A 20,650-nucleotide genomic window follows, 5' to 3' on the forward strand; every position below is an offset into this window, starting at 1 on the left:
TTTTTTGTCTATTAATAATAAAATTTAAGTAGCTAAAATTCAAGTTCCTTGGTTACTTTTATAATCCTCTATCTATTTGACGTGCGATCAGGCGTATTTTACAAAAAAACAAGTACGGCGGCATGTTTGATAACAGAATCTTCGATGATGCTTACTTGTTTGTTCATAAGCATAAGATGGCAACGCTATTTTATGAGCTCTGATTGCCCCATAAGTTGTATAATTAAGTATACCTTACCTTCAAAAAGCTAGCCAAGCTCTTATTCAACTGATGAGTTTCCACAGGCATATCCTTATACCTCGACACCAAATAAGGAACAAGTACCACAACCAAGCCTCCAATTTCAATTGGAACTCCGGTGGAAAACGTTCGTTCCTGTGCATTTTTATCCTGCGCTCGTTAGAAGATGTTGAGCCATGCTTTTTATTATGACTTCGAAAAATAATCCCGAATGTAGCATGAATTTGTTGACCAGTAGGAAGTCCGTGTTGGCAGGATTTAGAAGAGTTGGCAGATGTTTGCAGAGTTCTCCATGGACAGTGTTGCCGTTGACTGGGCTGCCATTGGGCGTTCGACCGTTGGTTATGTGTTCGCTTGGAGGCAGGATAAAGGAATACTGAAAGTAAAAAAAAAAAATTAAATATCACATAATTAATATATATGAAGTTGAATCCGTTTATGATGACATCAAAAGGAATTTACAAACACGTCATGAAAAGCGGACGTCATACGAAGCGCTTTGTGAAACCTAACATTTTTTTATGATTCAAAATCATTCATTCAAACATTTTGCTTGTGTTGACAGCGTAAATAAATGATTGTTCATTCACAAATTAACTTCCCGTAGGGCAAGTTATAGAAATCGCAAAAAATCGAAAATGAAAATTTTTATAAATCTTTACGTTTCAAACCTTCTGAACATTTTGGCATACCTTATTGTTAGAAAAAATGGATGTATGTGTGTGTATGTGTGTTTGTGCGTGTGTGTATGTATGTGTGTGTATGTATGTGTGTGCGGATACAAATTTTCGTCGACGATTTCGAGAACACGGATGAAGCGATTTGAATAATTCAAAAAACATTCGATTAATATTGATAAGTAGACGTGGTGATTAGTTTTTGGCCAAGGCAGGTCTAGCCGTTCCGAAGATATGGAACAAAAAGTGCCAGAAACGGTAACTCAGTTTTTAAGAGAACGGAACGTCCGATTTGAATAATTCAAAAAACATTTTACTTGTATTAACAAAATGAAGAACTGATCAAATTTTCATAAAGGCGGGTCTAGCGGTTTCGGAGATCTAGTAAAAAAAGTAAAAAAAGTAAAAAAAAATGGCATTTGGCAAAAATAATCATTAAACATATGTACATAAAATTATTAGATATTTTATAGAGATTTTAACAATAAGTATAAATTTTGTTTACATTCCTATGGGTTCCGTTCCAATGTTTATCCGTTAGACGGCGACGCGGCGCTTACGCGCTTCGATATTTCGTCTTTATGCATTTATGCAGTACATTTGTTTTAAAAAAAAGTTCAGAATTTCCAAAATATTTCAAAATAAATTTTTCTTCAAAAAAAAGTAATTTTTTCTCAAAAATATATAGTTTCTCAAAAATCTAATTTTTTCAGAGTATTTTTTTTTTCAAAAATGTTAATCTTTTTTAAAAAAAAATATTTTTTGGTACGGGAGGTTTGAGCAATTTGCTTTAAGGCACGATGCCATGCGCCCCACTAGTTAAAACCAATCAAATTTGAGAAGCGACCCTCCTTAAAAAAATTTACTAAAGTATGTTGGCAAATTCAATCAGAATTGTGGTAAAATACTTGATGGTGTTAAAATAAAACAAATTGAGTAAAAAAAGTAAAAACTTAAAGATAAACGATAAGAGCTAACGCATTTTGCTAATATTCAGTTCAAATGTTTCTTTCTCGAAACAAAACTAAAGAAATTTAGCCACAATAACCGAAAAATTGTCACAGCTTGATCAAAGATCTGGGTTACACTTAAAAACTCATAATTTATAAACTACGTGGAATTTTCTTTCTAATTTGTTTCTTGATACAATAATTACGATTAATACTACCACCACGATATGGCTTGATGTTGAGTTTTGGGACACCCTGTGTATTTAATAACTGATAAATTAGATTTCATCGACTATGAATTGAAAATCGTCAGCAATAATTACGATTAATACTATCACCACGATTAGGCTTGATGTTGAATTCTGGGACACCCTGTATATTTAATAACTGATAAATTAGATTTTATCGACTATAAATTCTAAAATGTCAGCAGTTTGTTATCTCTTGATTTATTTATAGTTTCACTGAACAAGTCATTTGACAAATCACTTTCTTATTTAATTGTGCTTGGGCAAATATTTTATTAACTTTCCGGAGAAGAACTATTCGCTAGAAAATCCGATTTGCCAATTTACATAATATTAAAGAGCATGGTTTCAACATACATCCTAAAATATTAAATACATTCGAAAAGTGGTTCAATTATAAAAAATCATTCAAAATACACGGTGTATGTATTAGGTTCGCGTTTGTCTAAAATAACTAACATTTTCAAAAAAATTGCACATAATTGTGTATTTTGCAATAGTTTGTCACATTATGACGGCCTATAGTCACTCATGAATTAATATATTGTCATTTTATTCATTATGTCGATTATTTAGACGAATCAGGTAATGGATGAAACTTTTATTGAGATAGAATACTACTCACACCTAGTCGATATAACTTTTAATTTTATTTCTATTTGATATCTATATTGAATTTTCATTCTATTTTATCTTATTTTAATATAACTCTCAATTCTGAATTAACAATAACTATATATTTTTGTCATTAACAAGTCATTATTCTAGGATAATGCATTATTTTTTTCTTTATTCTATATTCATTATATATGTAACGTAAAAGAAAAATATGTATATTATTGTGAACAATAATGGTTAAACCAACATATTTACAAGTGTATTCTACAAAATTTTGAAAAATTATCAATTGAAATTCCAAAAATAAATTATTATTAAAATATTGTTTGGAAGCGCCGGGTATCGATCCCGGTACCTCTCACATGCTAAGCGAGCGCTCTACCACTTGAGCTACGCCCCCTGGTAACAAACAACAAACAAATTGCGAAGAAATGCATTCACTTTTTAAAAGTATAACAATCAGCAAAAAAAATAATGCCTCGAGGCATAATGAATAACAAAACCATTTACATTCAATAAAACATTGAATGTTTGAATTTAGTAAATAACAGACATAAAAATGAGCGAATAATTACCAATAACAAAATTTCAACATAAACAAGTTTAAACATATTTACAATAACTTTAAAACTAAAATCGTATTGTATGCAGACAAACCTCATATAACGCGATGAGTGTGAACCATTGAATATATAAACCGCACAATAAGAAAGGATATGATAAAAAAAAAATAAACAATATCAAAACCAAAAATTTTTTATAGAAGATTTTTTGTTAGAAACAGATATCGTGCATAGTTATATTATAAACTGTATTATATTAATATTTTTCCCCAAAAATTTACCCCCAAAAATTCAAAGAGTCAAAGTCCATGGTTTTACCCCTATGTGAATTCGTATTTATAAAATTCAATTGTGGAAAAACAAGGGTTGTATATAAAAAAATTGGAGATGACGAAAAGCTCTAGAAACTTGCACGAAATCTGGCTACTGTATGTGGTTTGTTAACAGAATTGAAGTAAAAAATGACAAAATATAAGGGTTGGAAGCGCCGGGTATCGATCCCGGTACCTCTCACATGCTAAGCGAGCGCTCTACCACTTGAGCTACGCCCCCCGATAAGAATAAGCCTGTTTGAAATCGGTAAGTTCGGAGAAAACATTCTCAATCATAAAGTAGGGCAATTACTAAACGTATGCATATGTGACATGAGACACAAAAGCGAAGACCGGTTTATATTTAACTCTACCAATTTATTTCTGTAAACGTAAACAATATCGATATGTTCGTAAAAGTTCGTAAAATCTAAAAACTTATTGACGTGCAATACCTAAAATTCTATAAAAAAAATATATATTAATAACTTTAAGTGTAATTAAAAAAATTTAAAATACCGAACAAATCTTATTCTTCATATCTGAGCTTTTAAGAATTTTAAATTATGGTACAAAAAGTTCCAGCAATTTGCCATAAGATACCAGCCAGGCATCACCACTAGTTCTACTATTCATGAAATTTATTACCGGGATTTCACAAAATTAACTAAAAAGTAAAGATTAGTAAAAGATGCAAAGAAATTATATATTGAAAAAAAACTATATTGAAAATTTAATATCCGAATCTTGTGTTGGCGCCCCCTAAGGCGTGCACTCGTATTTTTGGCTTGCATCGCATTAAAGGTAGGCTGATTTATACTTAATTTCACATTTTAAGTGAATTATTTTGTCATATTTGTTCATATGTGTATAATTCAATCCGCCATACATATACTGTATTTTGTATTATTTTAATTTCTGGCACATCTCAGCTGCTTTTTGGCAATAATAATGTAGGCATTTTATTTTTCTTATTCATAATCATGAATTTATTATACGTATTCTAATGTTGTCTAGGCTCATAAGTAAATTGAAATTTTGGCCAGATGATAGTTTTCATTTGTTTTCAATGCAAACAATGACATGTCGTTTTTTGCAATTTTTTCCATTTATTTCTACAATATTGCACATACATCGCAGTACTTTATTTATAACAAACTTCAGAAAGATTTATCAAAATCTGAATGATAGTTTAAGAGGAGTATACAGTGAGTGCTTGTAATTTAATATAAACTTTATATAATAGCAACAAAATTAAAAGAAAAGGCTGATTTTAGGGTTTTCCCGGCAATTATTCAATTTTTTCTCGCCGTAAGAACCATCTTTGGACTTCAACGAACATTTTGAAAAAAGAATTGGCCAAATTGGTCCAGGCGTTGTTGAGTTATGCGCTTACCAACATATTTTGCGATTCATTTTTTCATATAAGATATTTTAAAAGCAAAATCGTTTAAGAAAATGCATTTTACAAAATTATCAAAAAACTGCAAGCTTTTAAATAAAGTCGATTTTTTTTTTTCAAAATTTCAGAAAAAATTAAGTTGCTAGCAAAGTTGTTGAAAAAAATATATTTTTCAAAATTTTAAGTTTTCATATAAAATCATTTTTTTCAGAATTTCCTAAACATAAAAAAATAAAATTTCCAAAAAAAACAAAGATATTCAAAAAAGTTAAGCATCCTAGTTTTTAAAAAAATAAAGATTCAACGCAAAATCATTTAAAAAATAAATACAATAATTAAATATAATAATTTAAAATTTTCTCAGAGTTTAAAGTCTTTTTTTTTTCAAAATATCAAAAAAACTAGAAACCTAATTTTTCAAAAAAAAAATTCTGAAAGTAAAATCGTTTAAGAAATTACATTTTACAAAATTTTCAAAAAAATCAAGTATTATTTATGTTTAGTAGTTATATTTATGTTTTAAAATAAAGTTGTTTTTTCTGAGATTTTGAAAAATTAAAAAAAGAAACAGAGAAACCTATTTTTTTAATATTTTCAAAGAAATGTATTTTTTAAAGCAAAATCTCGTTCAAGAAAATACATACATATTGCAACTGTTTCAAAAAAGCAAAAATAAACGTTAAAAAAATTAAAAAATGTTTTAAAAATGATACGAGATTATAAAAATTATAGGCAATATTAATGTAACAATTATTTTGGGTGGAAAAATCCAAGGTATAATTGTACTTTTACCGCGGATACTATATATTATTTTTTTCTGAATTTGTTATATCATTTAAAAGACTTCAATTTCCAATATAGTGTGAGAATTGAGCCTCATCATTTTATTTAAAGCTTAATACATTTAACATCGCTCATAATGATGTATATGCATTTTGGAGTGAAGAGTAATTTAAAAAGCAATAATTATTATTTTTAGGTAAACGGTAAATATTAGTATGGCATATTATAAAATTGTAGACGTGGGTACAGGACAACGTCTGTGGGGTCACCTAGTATATATATATATATATATATATATATATATATTCATTTTAAATTTTAAAAAATCGTACTAACCTTAACATAACTCAGCAAAATATCATTTCTACCAGACTCATGAATCATATGAATTATATGCACCAACAGCCGAATAATATTATGACCAACTTCTTCACTATTCGTTATCACCAACAGGGCAAATAATTGGTTCAAAATCGTCGGCAAAAATGTAATAACGGTCACCTAAAATAATTAAAAAACATTAAGCAAATATAAATAAAATTATACTTGAATATTTCCATTTCTTACTGTTTGAATAGCATGAGCAGCTTTCAAAATTTTGCAAGTTTCGCTCTCGGAAGGAATAGCCGAAGGTTTGTTGTCCACAAGTTTTTCAGCATGGGTAAATAAATTTTGCAGATGTATGTCTTGAGTGAGGACTGTTGAATTTAAATTGAATGCAATTGTGAATAAAGGCCTCTGGGAATCTATCCAGGTGATTTCTGGTCCGGCATTCTAAAATAGAAAAATATTATAAAAAAGAGGTTCACACGCGATCGAAGTGAAACTTATTTGCTACTGTACAAAGTGGCATTCAAGTAAAAATCAATACATCATATAACAATTTTGAATGATGTTTATTAGTAATATGGTTCACTCGTGATGTACATATTTATTAGTGTCGACCGTTATACATATTTATATAATGATAAATTATAAATTATGTATTTATATTGGCATTAAAAATATGTATAATATTTAAAAACAATAATGTAATTAAAGTCATACTTCAAACATGACATGATCGGTTTGTCATTGTAATTAGCATTTAGGACTTGGACCTTCATTAGAGAAATGAAGTAATTGCTGATTAATAAATTCTATAATATTCGTTCACACAGTGAATTATGTTAAACAACGCCTAAACAAATATTGTTTTCGCAACTTCACTCAACATGTAATAATGTGTTTGAAGAACTTCATATAATTCAAATTAACATACATTCATTGACTAGTGGTTTACTTTTTCGCTGGCGATATAATCTCAATCTATGAACAGCTGTAATATCTGTTTTGCCTAAAAAATATTTTCCATTTCAATAACTTCAAAGATTTATAGAAACTACGAATAATAAAATGAAGATGAGATAAAATCTATACACTATATATTACTAAACAGGTATAAAAAATGTCATGTCTTATGGTAACACATGTGAAGTATTTCTAACAAAAATCAGTATACTAAACTGTGTATATTAAGAAAATACTATAAGTCAATGCCACATTGCAAATATAAATTTAAGGTAAGATACGGCTCCAAAACATTATTGGTAACAAACCAATAATATTAATTCCATTTATGAAATACTTTAACTAACAAGATTTACATTCTAAATTCAATTTAAATAATGTTTCAATGCTATATGGAGTTAACAAACCCAAAATTTTATATGTACAAATCAGGTTTTGTTTACTTTTGTATTTAATTAATGATTGCAGTTAAATGCTAAATATTTACTTATATTGCAAAATAATGGTTAAAATTACTGCATTAAAATCTAAAATCCTTTGGACACAATTAAATTATGTACATTCTATAAAATTATGAAATGAATGACATCACATTTCACATAAAATATGAATTTAAGAAAAGTTGTAAATTAATTTTGAATGCAAGTTGATAAATTTTGAGTCACGGTTTAAATTTTTTATAGAACTAGCTCTGTAAGGCCCCATTCATTACAATAAATTAGTGAATAAATAATTATTAGTGTTGTGATTAAACTAATTTATGGGATCAGTCGCTTTCTTCTATGATAACATAGAAATTATTTCAATAAACTTATGTTTCATACACGGCGCAAATAATGTATTTGTTTTATTATTTCCATTATAATTATGTACGGGGGACTGAGTAAAATATTCTTCTGATTCTGGCATTTTTCATTAAATCAACATTTGTACTACGATGTAACTTTACAATGTTTATTTATCTAAGCCGATTTCATTGTTGATATCGGAACGCATACAACGACAGATCTCTATTCACATACACGACGACTAATCACAATCGACCCGTATAGAAATGAGATCATCGAGAGCGAATGACGAATCATTGGCACTAGACTCTTATCTTATCTGCCGTAACGCACTTCCGTTGCATTTGTACGGATTTACACCCTAGTCGCGCCTAAAGCAGTTTTACATCAAAACTTTACTTTTGTGTCATATTTATTTTAAAAACTAACTTACCCCTTCTAGATTGTTAGAGAAACTGCACTCTATAAAAACACTGATCAAATCCTTCAATTTGACATCATTATTGCAAAATTTGACCTTACATAATTAGGTTTGTTAATGATAGTAAAATTAAGATGTAAGTGATTAATATAACATATATATGCTATCTATGTATTGTATACTATGTATGTAGCTAAATGTTATCAGAGGCCAATAAAAGAAATAAAAAAAAAAATAACTTACCCCCTTTCCTAGTCCTAAAGGCTGTATCGATAGATAACCTGGAGGCAAATGAGTAGATACCGCGATTGTCTAAAAATTGGAGTAAGTAATTGTAAAAGCAAAAACTTTAGAGCAATTTATAATAAATATAAATAAATATTTCTTTTCCCTCACCTGCGTATCCAGATTCAATTTTCCCTTACTAATCAAAGGAATCCAAGCGTACCCCACACAACTGTCGGAGTTGCAGTCTTTCTTTTTCGAAATTTCACATGAAATGTGCATGAAAGTAAACAATATATGATGTGATGAATCTAATGTTATTGGAAGACGTATTTTTACTTCTTCGTAGAACGTTGGAGTTGTATTGTGATGAACCACAGGACAAATCACTCGTGTCGTCAATGGAAGACCACCAGGTCTACCATAAATACACTAAAGAGAAAATAACAGTGATACCTAATTTTATTTATAAAATTGTTATAATATTGTTCTTACTTTAAGAGGTTGTGCATCCTTTGCGTCGCTGTCTCTTAATTCAACAATACAACCGATATTTCTTGCCCTGTTGAATATTTTTTGGGTGTCGAACATGAGAGATTGTGGATAGACGTACAGGTGGTTTGTGAATACTGTATAAGGGTGTACATCACGATCTGCAAAACAAAAATAAGATAAAAATTATAAATTGTTTTTTCTTTTTAACTTCCCGAAGGAGAAGTTTATGTTTTCATCAAAAAATCCGATTCGCTAATTTTATGTTTTTTCGACGTTTCAAGCCATTCTGAATCGAATGAGACCAAATTTGGAAAAAGTATGTGTGTGTGTGTGTGCGTGTGCACCAACAGATTTTTGCCGTAAATCGCCGTTTTCTCAAAAACGGCTGGACCGATTTCAAAAATTTAAAAGCCATTCGATGTATCTCGATGAGGACTATTGTTTGTCAGTTTTGTGCGACGATCGGCCAAGCCGTTTCTTCGTAAATAGCAGAGAAGTGAAAAGTTTTTCGTCCACGTTTTAGCCCGCAGTTCTGAATCGATTTTGAAAATTCAAAAATCGTTTGAAAGATATTGGTTGGGAATCGACCTGATTAGTTTTTGGTAGAGATCGGCCGGGCCGTTTTCTTGTAATAAAGTTAAAAAAAAAAAATTTTACGATTTTTATGATTATTTTTTTTGACGGTAGATACCATAGTCTTCTATATCATACTAAAATATTACGGCCCTACGGCAACAGGTTCAGCTTTAAAAATTCGTCAAAGTTTGCAAAAATTGGTATTGTTATTTTGGCATTTGTCAAAGTTAGACTTTTGATCGACGTTTTCTCAAAAACGCCTGAGCCGATTTTAGAAATTTAAAAGCTATTTGATGTATTTTGGTGAGGACTATCGTTTGTCAGTTTTGTGTGACGATCTGCCAAGCCGTTTCTTTGCAATTTGAAAAAAAGTGTTAAACTTTTCGTCCACATTTAAGCTCATCCTACCAAACCGATTTTGAAAAATCAAAAACTGTTCGAAAGATATCATTTGGAAATGATGCTGATTAATTTTAGGTGAAAATCTACCGAGCCGTTTTCTTGTAATTAACTGTTGAAAAAAAGTGTTAAATTTTTGTCCACATTTAAGCTCATCCTACCGAACCGATTTTAAAAAATCAAAAACTGTTCGAAAGATATCATTTGGGAATGATGCTGATTAATTTTAGGTGAAAATCTACCGAGCCGTTTTCTTGTAATTACCTGTTGAAAAAAAATTTAAGACGATATTCATGGAACTTTTTTTGGCAATATACATCATGGTCTTATAAAACTTACTGTAATATTGCGGCCTTACGACAAGTAGTTCAATTTTAAGAATTTGTCAAACTTTGCTAAAATTATTATCGTTTTTTTAAAGTAGGATTAATGAAGTATATTATTTACTCATTTTTTTTATTAAGTCGATTATTTACACATATCGGGAAGTTCATGTAACTTGCCTTAAACCAACTAGTTTTTTTTTTAAATAAGATTACCAAAGTCGTACCCCCTTCTGAAATAATGCAATATCATTTGAAGCAATAAATTTTTAAAAAAATGTTTGGCATATTAAATCTCCATTTAGTTGACTCATTTTAACGTATCTAAAATTTTAATGTTTTTTTACTGAAATAGGTTGTTGTACACCAACTGCTATAATTTAATAAATAAATAGTACGTTGGACATCAAAAAAGTTCAGAGGACTTCAAAAAACTTCATGAGAAATAGATCGTGCACATTATTAAAATACATATGAAATGTCTGAGAATTTGATGTGCATGTGTTGTCCGCCAAATGGCTTTTTTTTACTTTTTCCATTGTATTTACTAACTAACTATTATTACTAACTACTTTCCCGTACTAAAAATTTAAATTTTATAAAAAAGATTTAATTTATTTTTAGAATTTAGAATAAAAAAATGATTTAAAATTTTTGAAAAACAATTGACCTCTTTGAAAAATTTGTTTTTCTTATACTTTGATCTATGTCTATATCTAATGATCATTTTTGTACGGAAAATGGCATTATTTCACTTTTTTTCATCAAATCTTCGAAACCGCAAAACCTGCATTTCCAAAAATTCCATCAAAATGTTTTTGAATCATTCAAACCGGTTGATCCGTGTTCCCAAAATCGTCGACGAATATTTGTATCCGAACACACACACACACATTATTTTTTCTAAGGTATGCTAAAATGTTCAGAAACCTTTGGAACGTAAAGATAAATAAAAACTTTCATTTTTGATTTTTTGGCGGTTACTATAACTTACCCTACGGGAAGTCAATAAGTCAGGACCATTTGGTATTTCTCAATATGAACAAAATTTTGAAATCTTGTGTTTATCTATCATTTTTTCGTATTTATTTAAAAGAAATCATAAAAGGCTTTCTAGTAAACTAGTACAAGTAAAAAAGTTCACACAGGTACTACTTAATATCCAAAGTTTCCAAAAATTTGCCATTAAAAGTGCTCATATCAAACAAAATCTATGAAATTTTGAAATAAATTATTGAAATGAATATTAGTAAAGAAAAAATTTCATTGCCATAATATGCTAACAACTCAGTCAAAAATATTAGTAGAAATTTAACAAAAAGTTTTCCTTTTTATTTCTGATTCACAAATCAAAGAGCCTGTAATAAAATAGTACAAGTAAGGAAGTTCGCACAGGTACCACTTAAGCTCTAAAGTCTCCAAAATTTTGCCATCAAAACTACTCATATAATCCAAACAAAATCTAACATTGAATTAAATCTAAATGAAGGTCAAATAAATTCATATTTCAATTTAAAATTATACAAATGGACACTAGTCAAAAAAAAAATCATTGCCATAATATGCTTACAACTGAGTCAAAAATATTAGTAAAAACATAACAAAAAGCTTTCTTTGTTTTATTTCCGATTCATAAATCAGACAGCCTTTCTATTGTAAATGTTTGTTCATCTAACATAGAGACCAATGTTATGGCAAGGTCATGTTACGCTCCAACTTCTATACATTATGCTGCTGAATCATACTGAACACTGTCAAAATGTGTGATGTATTTGCTGTGCATTCAAGCGTTTTACACCTAAACTGCTACGTATGTTATGAAGCTGGGTCAGAAACGCCTTGTTATCTAACATCGCTTTTTTGACATTTGTACGGTTTCTAGATTAAGTTTTGTATCTGACAACTTAAGAAAAACGCTTGACTACACAGCAACCGCATGTCTTTTGTCAATATTTAGAATGAATTTGTTTGGAAAGTTCCTCATAACATAGCCTTGCCATAACATTGGTCTGTTATGAAGCAGAATCGGTAACCCTAAATATTTCTATTTAATGGTACCAGATAATGTAATTTATTAATTTTAATTTTTTAATTTATATTTATAACTATCCTACTATAAATTACCTGACGAACTTTGGAATTCAGCAATTTCTATCGTCGGTTCGCATGTTGGCGGGTTCGGAAATGGCCTTAAAGGTATCAACGAAGTGGTCAAACAATCTGAAAATAAATACATAAATTAAGCAAACAAATTTTAGATTAAAAAAAAATTGTAATTGCAAGAATAAGATGTGCTGTGTGTGTAAGAGTGCTTTTGCAGAATAAAGAACGTGCAGCCCTATGTTGTCTGCTTAAAAAAATGTACCTAGAAAATATTCTGCAAAATATATACCTGGGAAACCCCTGTTTGATAATACAACTTACCGACAGTCATACTTAATAAAAAAACACTATAAGCCACCTCCAAGAATCAACAGTGTAATACGGTTTTTTGCGATATTTTCCATAATCTATTTAATTTATTAATTTATACGATCAATAATGTTTCAAATGTTATTTATCAATGAATATTATTAGTATCATATAATAGATGTACAAAATCTTATATACTCACTTTTTCTTTTATGTAATATAATATGAAACAAATACATCTTTTCAAACAAACAAACAAACAAAACCCTGTTTGATGGCAAATTATAGATGTTTACTTCACCCAAAAAATATCATTTATATAAAGTGCGTTTCAAGATGTTTGTCCAGAATGGACTCCTAAACTACTAAACCAATTTTAAAAATGTTAACGTTATGTATTTATATCCAACCCAGAAATTGTTTTTGATGTAAATAAATATGGACCTAACTAGATTTTTTTCATTTTTTTTTTAATTTACAAAATTACTGGAACCATTTGTTGCTTACAATTTTTTGAAAGTTTTAGCCTCACGTATATGCCCAATGCGTTGAATGTAGAAAGTTTATTTTAATTTTTTATACATTTTGAGACTCTCTCATCATTCAGCAGATCAGAAAAAAACACACTTTACTATCACATTTTTCAACACAACAATCAAATGCTACTGCTGAGGAAAAACAAAAACAATTTAAGAAAAGACCAAAAAAGGTAAATGTAAAAATGTATAAAACACATAATTATTTGTTTCTAACAAGATAGCACAAACACAGTCAGCCGTCGAGAGACACGGAGTATATATTATTTATAAATAATTTATAATTAAAATGAGATATCTGACTTTTTATCTATTAAATATTTTAATTCACTTACTTTCTGGTAATTCTACAATCGGTTGCAGTGATATTTTCAGCCATCCTGGTACTACAGTCAATTTATTCAGTTTATCAGGTTTGCGATAATCTGCTAGTAATTTTAAGAGATCCTCATCTTTCAACTTGTGACCTTCTTGTCGATATATGGACGGAAATTCTGAAGTTGTATCTAATTCATTGCTATATAATCTAAATAAAAGAATTATCTTTAATTAATCTCGAGTTCATATTAAAATTATAGCAATTTATAAATGCGAGTAACATTTGAATGTTTGGTCAACCCTCCTATAATGCGATAATTTGAAAGTAGGCAATAAAAAGCTCAAAACTAGTACAAAACATATCATTTGCACCACGTTCTTGTTATTATTATTACATAAATTTTTTTAATGCTATCTTAAAAGGACAATACGTGAAATTATGAGATTCTCAGTAACATTTTTTTCTATTATTATTATGCAATAATTTTTAACCCCATCCTAAAAGAACAACAAGCAAAATTGCAAAAATAAAAATGACTTTAAAAATACAAAATCTTCTAACCGTCACCAGAAATTTGCCTGATATCGCGTTGTATAGAGACTAGTAGATACAAAAGCAAGAACGAATTATAAATTGTTTTGATTGAATTAAATTTAAGAAAGATATTATGAAAAATAATCTGTTTATAAATTGAAGAGTTCATATAAGTATATAATAAAAAAATGCAACCAAGCAAAAACTAAACTAAAAAACTATTTTACAACGAAAAAATTTTCTAGCCGATTTTTTGTAGAGAGTTCTGTACTACTAAAACCAATGTCGTACACAGCTATGAAATGAACAAGCATTTGCATATAAACATATTTTAAAAAATAACATTATAGTCAATAATAAAACTTATATTAAAACCTTTTACAATATGTAATTACTGAAAAAATACTTATGATCGAAAGCAAACTGCTATAGAAGTGCAGCGTTATATAAGATCTGTCGCAATTTCGAAACCGCGTTATAGAGAAACCATGTTTCCAAAATACCACATTATGGAAAATTGAATTGAGAAAGGTTGACTGTATCAAAAACTAAAAAAAATACAATTCTTATAAATTTACCTAAATAAAGGCCTCGCAGCCCATGCGAATGGCATCCTATATTGTCCTAATCTTTGGCAGTATGTTTTCACAGATTTATGTACTTTTAAACCTATAAACAAGAAAATAAATGCATAAAATGTATTAATACATTCAACATAGTGTATAGTAATATTTTTTTGTAATTTATATTATTTTTTGAATACCAATCATGGTTAATAGAAACTCGATATAAGCAAATCAGAAACTAATTTTTCTTCGTTAAAAAAATGTTAGAAAATCAAATCAGAAACTACTGTTTGATAGAATATTGTAGTTGTTTGCTTTACGATATAATATTATGATATATAAAGTGAGATTACGAATAATATTATGTAAAGTGTACGAACAGTATTATATACCCAAAGGTAAAAGTCTATAATATAATTCTGAATATGAAACGTTATGTAAAATAGTATGTATTAATTTATTAAGATTTTTTTTAACTACATTAAAAAATGTATCAATTATTTAATTGATCAGTTAATATAATTATTATTTCTTACCTAAACGTGGATCTTTTGTTGCTTTCAAATAAGGTTCTGAAGTGTTGCAGATACCGCCTTGCAACACTTTATCAATTCTTACGACTAAAAATACATCGGGATGTGGATTGGTTACACTCAATATCGCCTGAAAATAAATATAAATCAATTATTAGAAATAAAAAAAATCTAATTAATTTTGTTGCATTGTATACAAGTAAGTACAGAGTTTGTAAAAAGTCATATGTATGTTAGAAACAGCCTATAGACTTAATGTTAAAAATTGCTTTCCATAGTCAATTGCTTATTGGAGCAATTACAACAATTTGTTATTTTTTTCTTTTTATTTTTTCTTTATTTATTTTCTTTATTTTTAATCTATTTTTATTTATTTATTTATTTATTATTATTATTGTTATTAGCATTATGGATAGCAGATATTTTTGAAGTAAAACTTCTTAAGGCGCGACTAGGGTGTAAATCCGTACAAATGCAACGGAAGTGCGTTACGACCGAGTCGAATGCTAATGATTCGTCATTCGCTCTCGATAAAATTTCAGATTTTAAAAAATGAAATAATTCGTGTAATATGTAAAATAATAATTACTTGTCTAGGATGTTCAATCCATTTAGCATCGAACATTCCGCATTCCTCGCCATCACCACCAGCACTTCCATTAGTTCCAGAACAACCGTTCTTCATTCCATCTCCAGCAGTTGGTGAATGACCATTTGTTGCAGATTTTTTATCATCACCTGTGCCATTTGTACAACCTGCAAATTATAGATAGACATATATAAATAAAAATCTATTAATAAATTAAATAAAGCTTAAGAGCAATTTCAGAAGTAAGACTGATATTAAAATTTATTACCGGGACGGCGCGTACGCAGTCCAAATAAAGTTCGAGCACAACACTTTTATAATGACAAAGAAAAGGATATATGGTGCACTATACAATTATATACAAGCACATAAAAATGAACAAATGACAACTAAGTTAACTAATAGATAAATTTAACTAATAGCTAAATTAATAGCACTTTTCCAAATATTTGATGTAATTTGATGTTTAACATTTAACACGTTTAAATAAAATTTGAAAAATAAATTAGTATACATAATTAAAGCATAATTTTATAAATATCAATACTACATAAACTATCACTAGTATTAAATACTAATATTGCTATGTATTTATTTTTCAATTTTTTGTTTCGGCGAGTCCCAAGCGTGTGTACTTAACCTGCTACGAGGAGCCGTTTCAGGGTAGCTAAAAGTTCGTGCGCCCCTAACTTTGAATGCGTAAAATCATCAAGATTTTGTTTGAACATGTATACTAAAACAATTATTATAGATTTGTTCATACAAATACTAATCGATTTATTCATTTCCATCATACTTCCCACACCGAATTTTTAACTAGTGGTGTATGATATCGTGCCTCAAAGCAAATTGCTGGAACTTCCCGTACCGTAATGAAATATTCGAAGAATATCAAATGTTTTCAAATAGATTATTATAAATTCTATAACTTATAAATGTTTACATCAAATTTAAAATGAAGGATTTTGTTTAATATTTATAAGAATTATATAAACTGAATAGCAAAGTTAAAATTATTCATTCGAAGTATATTAGTAAGCTTTAGAACTTTAGCCAGAGTTAAAATTAAAATCCGAATTATTTTCGATATCAAAGAATTTTTTTTTTTTGAAATTAAAAAAAAATTAAAAAAATTGTTTTTCAAAAGCAATCGTTTCGTCAACACAATCAAAAAGTTTTTTGAATAATTGAAATTGGGTGCTTAGTTCTGTCAAAAACAGCCATTTTTTGCACGTTTTGCTCGGTGTGTCCAAAACGACTAGACCTGCCTTTGCCAAAAACTAATCACCACTTCTCATGTAGATGGTGTGCAAAAAATGGTTTCCCAAAAAATTTCGTAGTTTTGAAAATTTTCAAAAAAAATTAAAGTTTCAAAAACTCAAATTTTCGAAATTTTTATCATTTTCAAAAAAATATAAATTTTGTAAAATGTCGAAATATATCAAAATTAAAAAAAAAGATTTCTTACAAAAATTTGAGAATATTTCGAAATTTTCAAAAGTTTCCAATTCTCAAAAAAAAATTTATTCTTAAAAAATCGCCTTTTTTCAAGAATTTCAATTTTAAAGATTTTAAAATTAACAAAAAAATCAAATTAAGAAAAAAATTGAACCAGTTTCTTGTAAACATACGCATAAGTTATTTGTAGAATACGCTCGTCGCCCAATATAATAAACACTTATAAATCGAAATTATCTAAAACAATTATTGATTATTTTCATTCCTCAAATTTTTAATTATGGTACGGGAAGTTCCAGCAATTTGCTTTAAGGGGCACAACTAGTATGAAATTTTCAAAAAATCGAATTTGCAATTTTTCCATATGTCGATAGGTTATACTTTTAAAAATAACATACCAAAATTTTAAATCGATATCTTAAATAGTTTTTGAGTCATAACCATTAACAGAGTATATATATAGTATATAGTATAACGATCATTTTATCTTTAAACGCGTTTTTCTCGAAACATCACTATCGAATTTTTTTACATGTTCTATATATAGTTCTCCGTAAAATGAACTATCGATTTTTTGATCGGATCAAAAATCGAATTTTGGCAGTCCAAAAACGACCAAAATTTTGGGTAAAATTCGACTTTTTAAAAAAAAAACGCCGTCATTTTGTCAATATTTGATTTTTTTCTGTATCGTAGTTCATATTACAGACAATATTATCTAGTTTAATGAGATTTTTTTTTAATTTCATCCACGGAGAAGGCCGGAATTACTGCAGCAGTGAAGGGCCTTGTTTTTGTCGCGACGTTGGAGATCGGCGATAACTTAAAAAATATTTAATTTGTTTCTTCAAAAATTTTACTATGTATTCTTAAAACATGTATAAATATATTCCTAAAATTTTGAAATAATTGATAACGTAGTTTTTCTAATATAAACTTCCAAAAATCACCTTTTTTAAGGCGGTTACACTAGTTGTACCCCTTAAGGTACCATGTCATGCAGCCCACTAATTTACAATTCTTTTGCAAACGTTGTGTTTTTGAATATTTTTTGTAATAAAAGTAAACTGAAAGTTACCCTGTAAAATGTGTTTAATTCTTACGTATTATCCCTTACCATTAGTGGTCCCATTATGAGTCAAAGTTCCAGAGTTGTTATTATTCTCCAACAGTTTCCGACAGACGTCATGGTTGACGTCGAAGTAGAAGTTTTCGGTTAATTTCCTATTGGCTCGAGCATCGTACAAACAAAGGGACGTGAAATAGGGCTCGACCTGGCACAGGGTTTCCTTTTCGCCATCGACTGGAGCTTGGAGACGAAACTTCAGGGATTCGCAAACTAGGGATATTCGTTGGCCAAACTGCTCCCTAGAAAAAAATAAATCATCTTTGAAAAAATGATTCTAAAAACTAGTTGGTTTGGTATTTAGCCTTGAGGCAAGTTACATAAACTTCCCGATATGTGTAAATAATGGACTTAATAAAAAAAAATGTGTAAATAATGTACTTCATCAATCCTACTTTTAAAAAAAAAACGATAATAATTTTACGAAAGTTTGACGAATTTTTAAAATTAAACTACTTGTCGTAAGGCCGTAATATTACAGTAAGTTCTATAAGACCATGATGTATATCGCCAAAAAAAGTTCCATGAAAAACGGCTTAATTTTTTTTTTCAACTGTTCATTACAAGAAAACGGCTCGGTAGATTTTCACCTAAAATTAATCAGTACCATTCAAAACTAATATCTTTCGAACAGTTTTTGATTTTTTAAAATCGGTTCGGTAGGATGAGCTTAAATGTGGACGAAAAGTTTAACACTTTTTTTCAAATTACAAAGAAACAGCTTGGCAGATCGTCGCACAAAACTGACAAACGATAGTCCTCGCCGAAATACATCAAATGGCTTTTAAATTTCTAAAATCGGTTCAGGCGTTTTTTTGAGAAAACGTCGATCAAAAGTCTAATTTTGACAAATGCCAAAAAAACGATACCAATTTTTGCAAACTTTGACGAATTTTTAAAGCTGAACCAGTTGTCGTAGGGCCGTAATATTTTAGTATGATATAGAAGACTATGGTATCTACCGTCAAAAAAATAATCATAAAAATCGTCGAATTTTTTTTTTTAAAAAACTTTATTACAAGAAAACGGCCCGGCCGATCTCTACCAAAAACTAATCAGCACGATTCCCAACGAATATCTTTCGAACGGTTTTTGAATTTTCAAAATCGATTCAGAATTGCGGTTTAAAACGTAGACGAAAAATATTTCACTTTTCTGCTATTTATAAAGTAACGGCTTGGCCGATCGTCGCACAAAACTGACAAACAATAGTTCTCGGCGAGATACATCGAATGGCTTTTAAATTTTTGAAATCGGCCCAGCCGTTTTCGAGAAAACGTCGATTTACGACAAAAAATCTGTTCGCACACATACACGCACACATACACACACACATACATACTTTATCCAAACTTGGTCTCATTCGATTCAGAATGGCTTGAAACGTCGAGAAAACATAAAATTAAAAAATCGGATTTTTTGATGAAAACATAAACTTCTCCTTCGGGAAGTTAAAAAGTTTTTTTTTTATTTCCTTAAAATAGCAATCAAGATGCAATGAAATCATAAGGATCTTATATAAAGAATAAATCATTTAATTTTTATTATGCGCCTAATTTGCAGTTGCATGCAAATCAATTGCAGGTGAGAGTTTTATTTACGGTACTTTCTAAATGTTTATAAAGTATAGACATCGGTATCAATGATTCGAGATTATAGTGGTTAGGACCCCACGTTGTGGCCGTGGTAACCCAGGTTCGAATCCTGGTCACGGCAGGGCAAATTTTTTTCGATTTTTTATTTTGTAAAAATTTAATTTTAGGTTACCTTTTTATTCTAATTATTATTAAACGAGATTGAACTAACTATTTTCCTTAAATATATAAAAAATTAAGTAGAATTTTACTATAAGACTAAGACATGCTAAAATCAAGAAGAATTCAATATATTAATTTATGAGTTATTTATAAGCACACCAAAGAAATAATATTGTGAGAAACTATTGCAAATTATTCTGTTTTAGATTTTCATGCATGTCAGTTATTTTCAACAAATTATTTAAATATTACACATTATTGGAAAACGGACACGGGCCTAATATTTATTATTTATTTTGAGTATCAAAAACTTTAATTAATTTTTATTAAAACACTTGTTACTATTAAAACACATATTACTAACTAGTTTTAATATTATTAAGCAAAATTAAACTAATTATTTTCCCTAAATATATACAAATTTAAGTCGAACTTTACTATAAGACTAAGATTTACTATAATCAAAAAGAATTCAACATTTTAATTTATGAGTTATTTATAAGCACACCA

At 28.9% G+C, this 20,650-nt stretch overlaps 2 non-coding genes and 1 pseudogene across 2 annotated transcripts; all 3 read right to left on the reverse strand.

The window, feature by feature from the left end:
* Positions 1-223: 223 nt before the first annotated feature.
* LOC113388402 overlaps positions 224-20,650 on the reverse strand; it is an 86,177-nt pseudogene continuing 65,750 nt past the window's right edge.
* On the reverse strand, positions 3,062-3,134 carry Trnaa-agc. The gene has a single exon. It is a non-coding gene; the product is annotated as a tRNA-Ala (tRNA).
* Trnaa-agc lies at positions 3,777-3,849 on the reverse strand. Its single transcript has one exon. It is a non-coding gene; the product is annotated as a tRNA-Ala (tRNA).

The sequence above is a fragment of the Ctenocephalides felis genome, unplaced genomic scaffold (assembly GCF_003426905.1).
Source record: "Ctenocephalides felis isolate EL2017-DRISC unplaced genomic scaffold, ASM342690v1 CF-g0.4_SCAFFOLD_03572, whole genome shotgun sequence".
In the NCBI taxonomy this organism is placed as follows: Eukaryota; Metazoa; Arthropoda; class Insecta; order Siphonaptera; family Pulicidae; genus Ctenocephalides; species Ctenocephalides felis.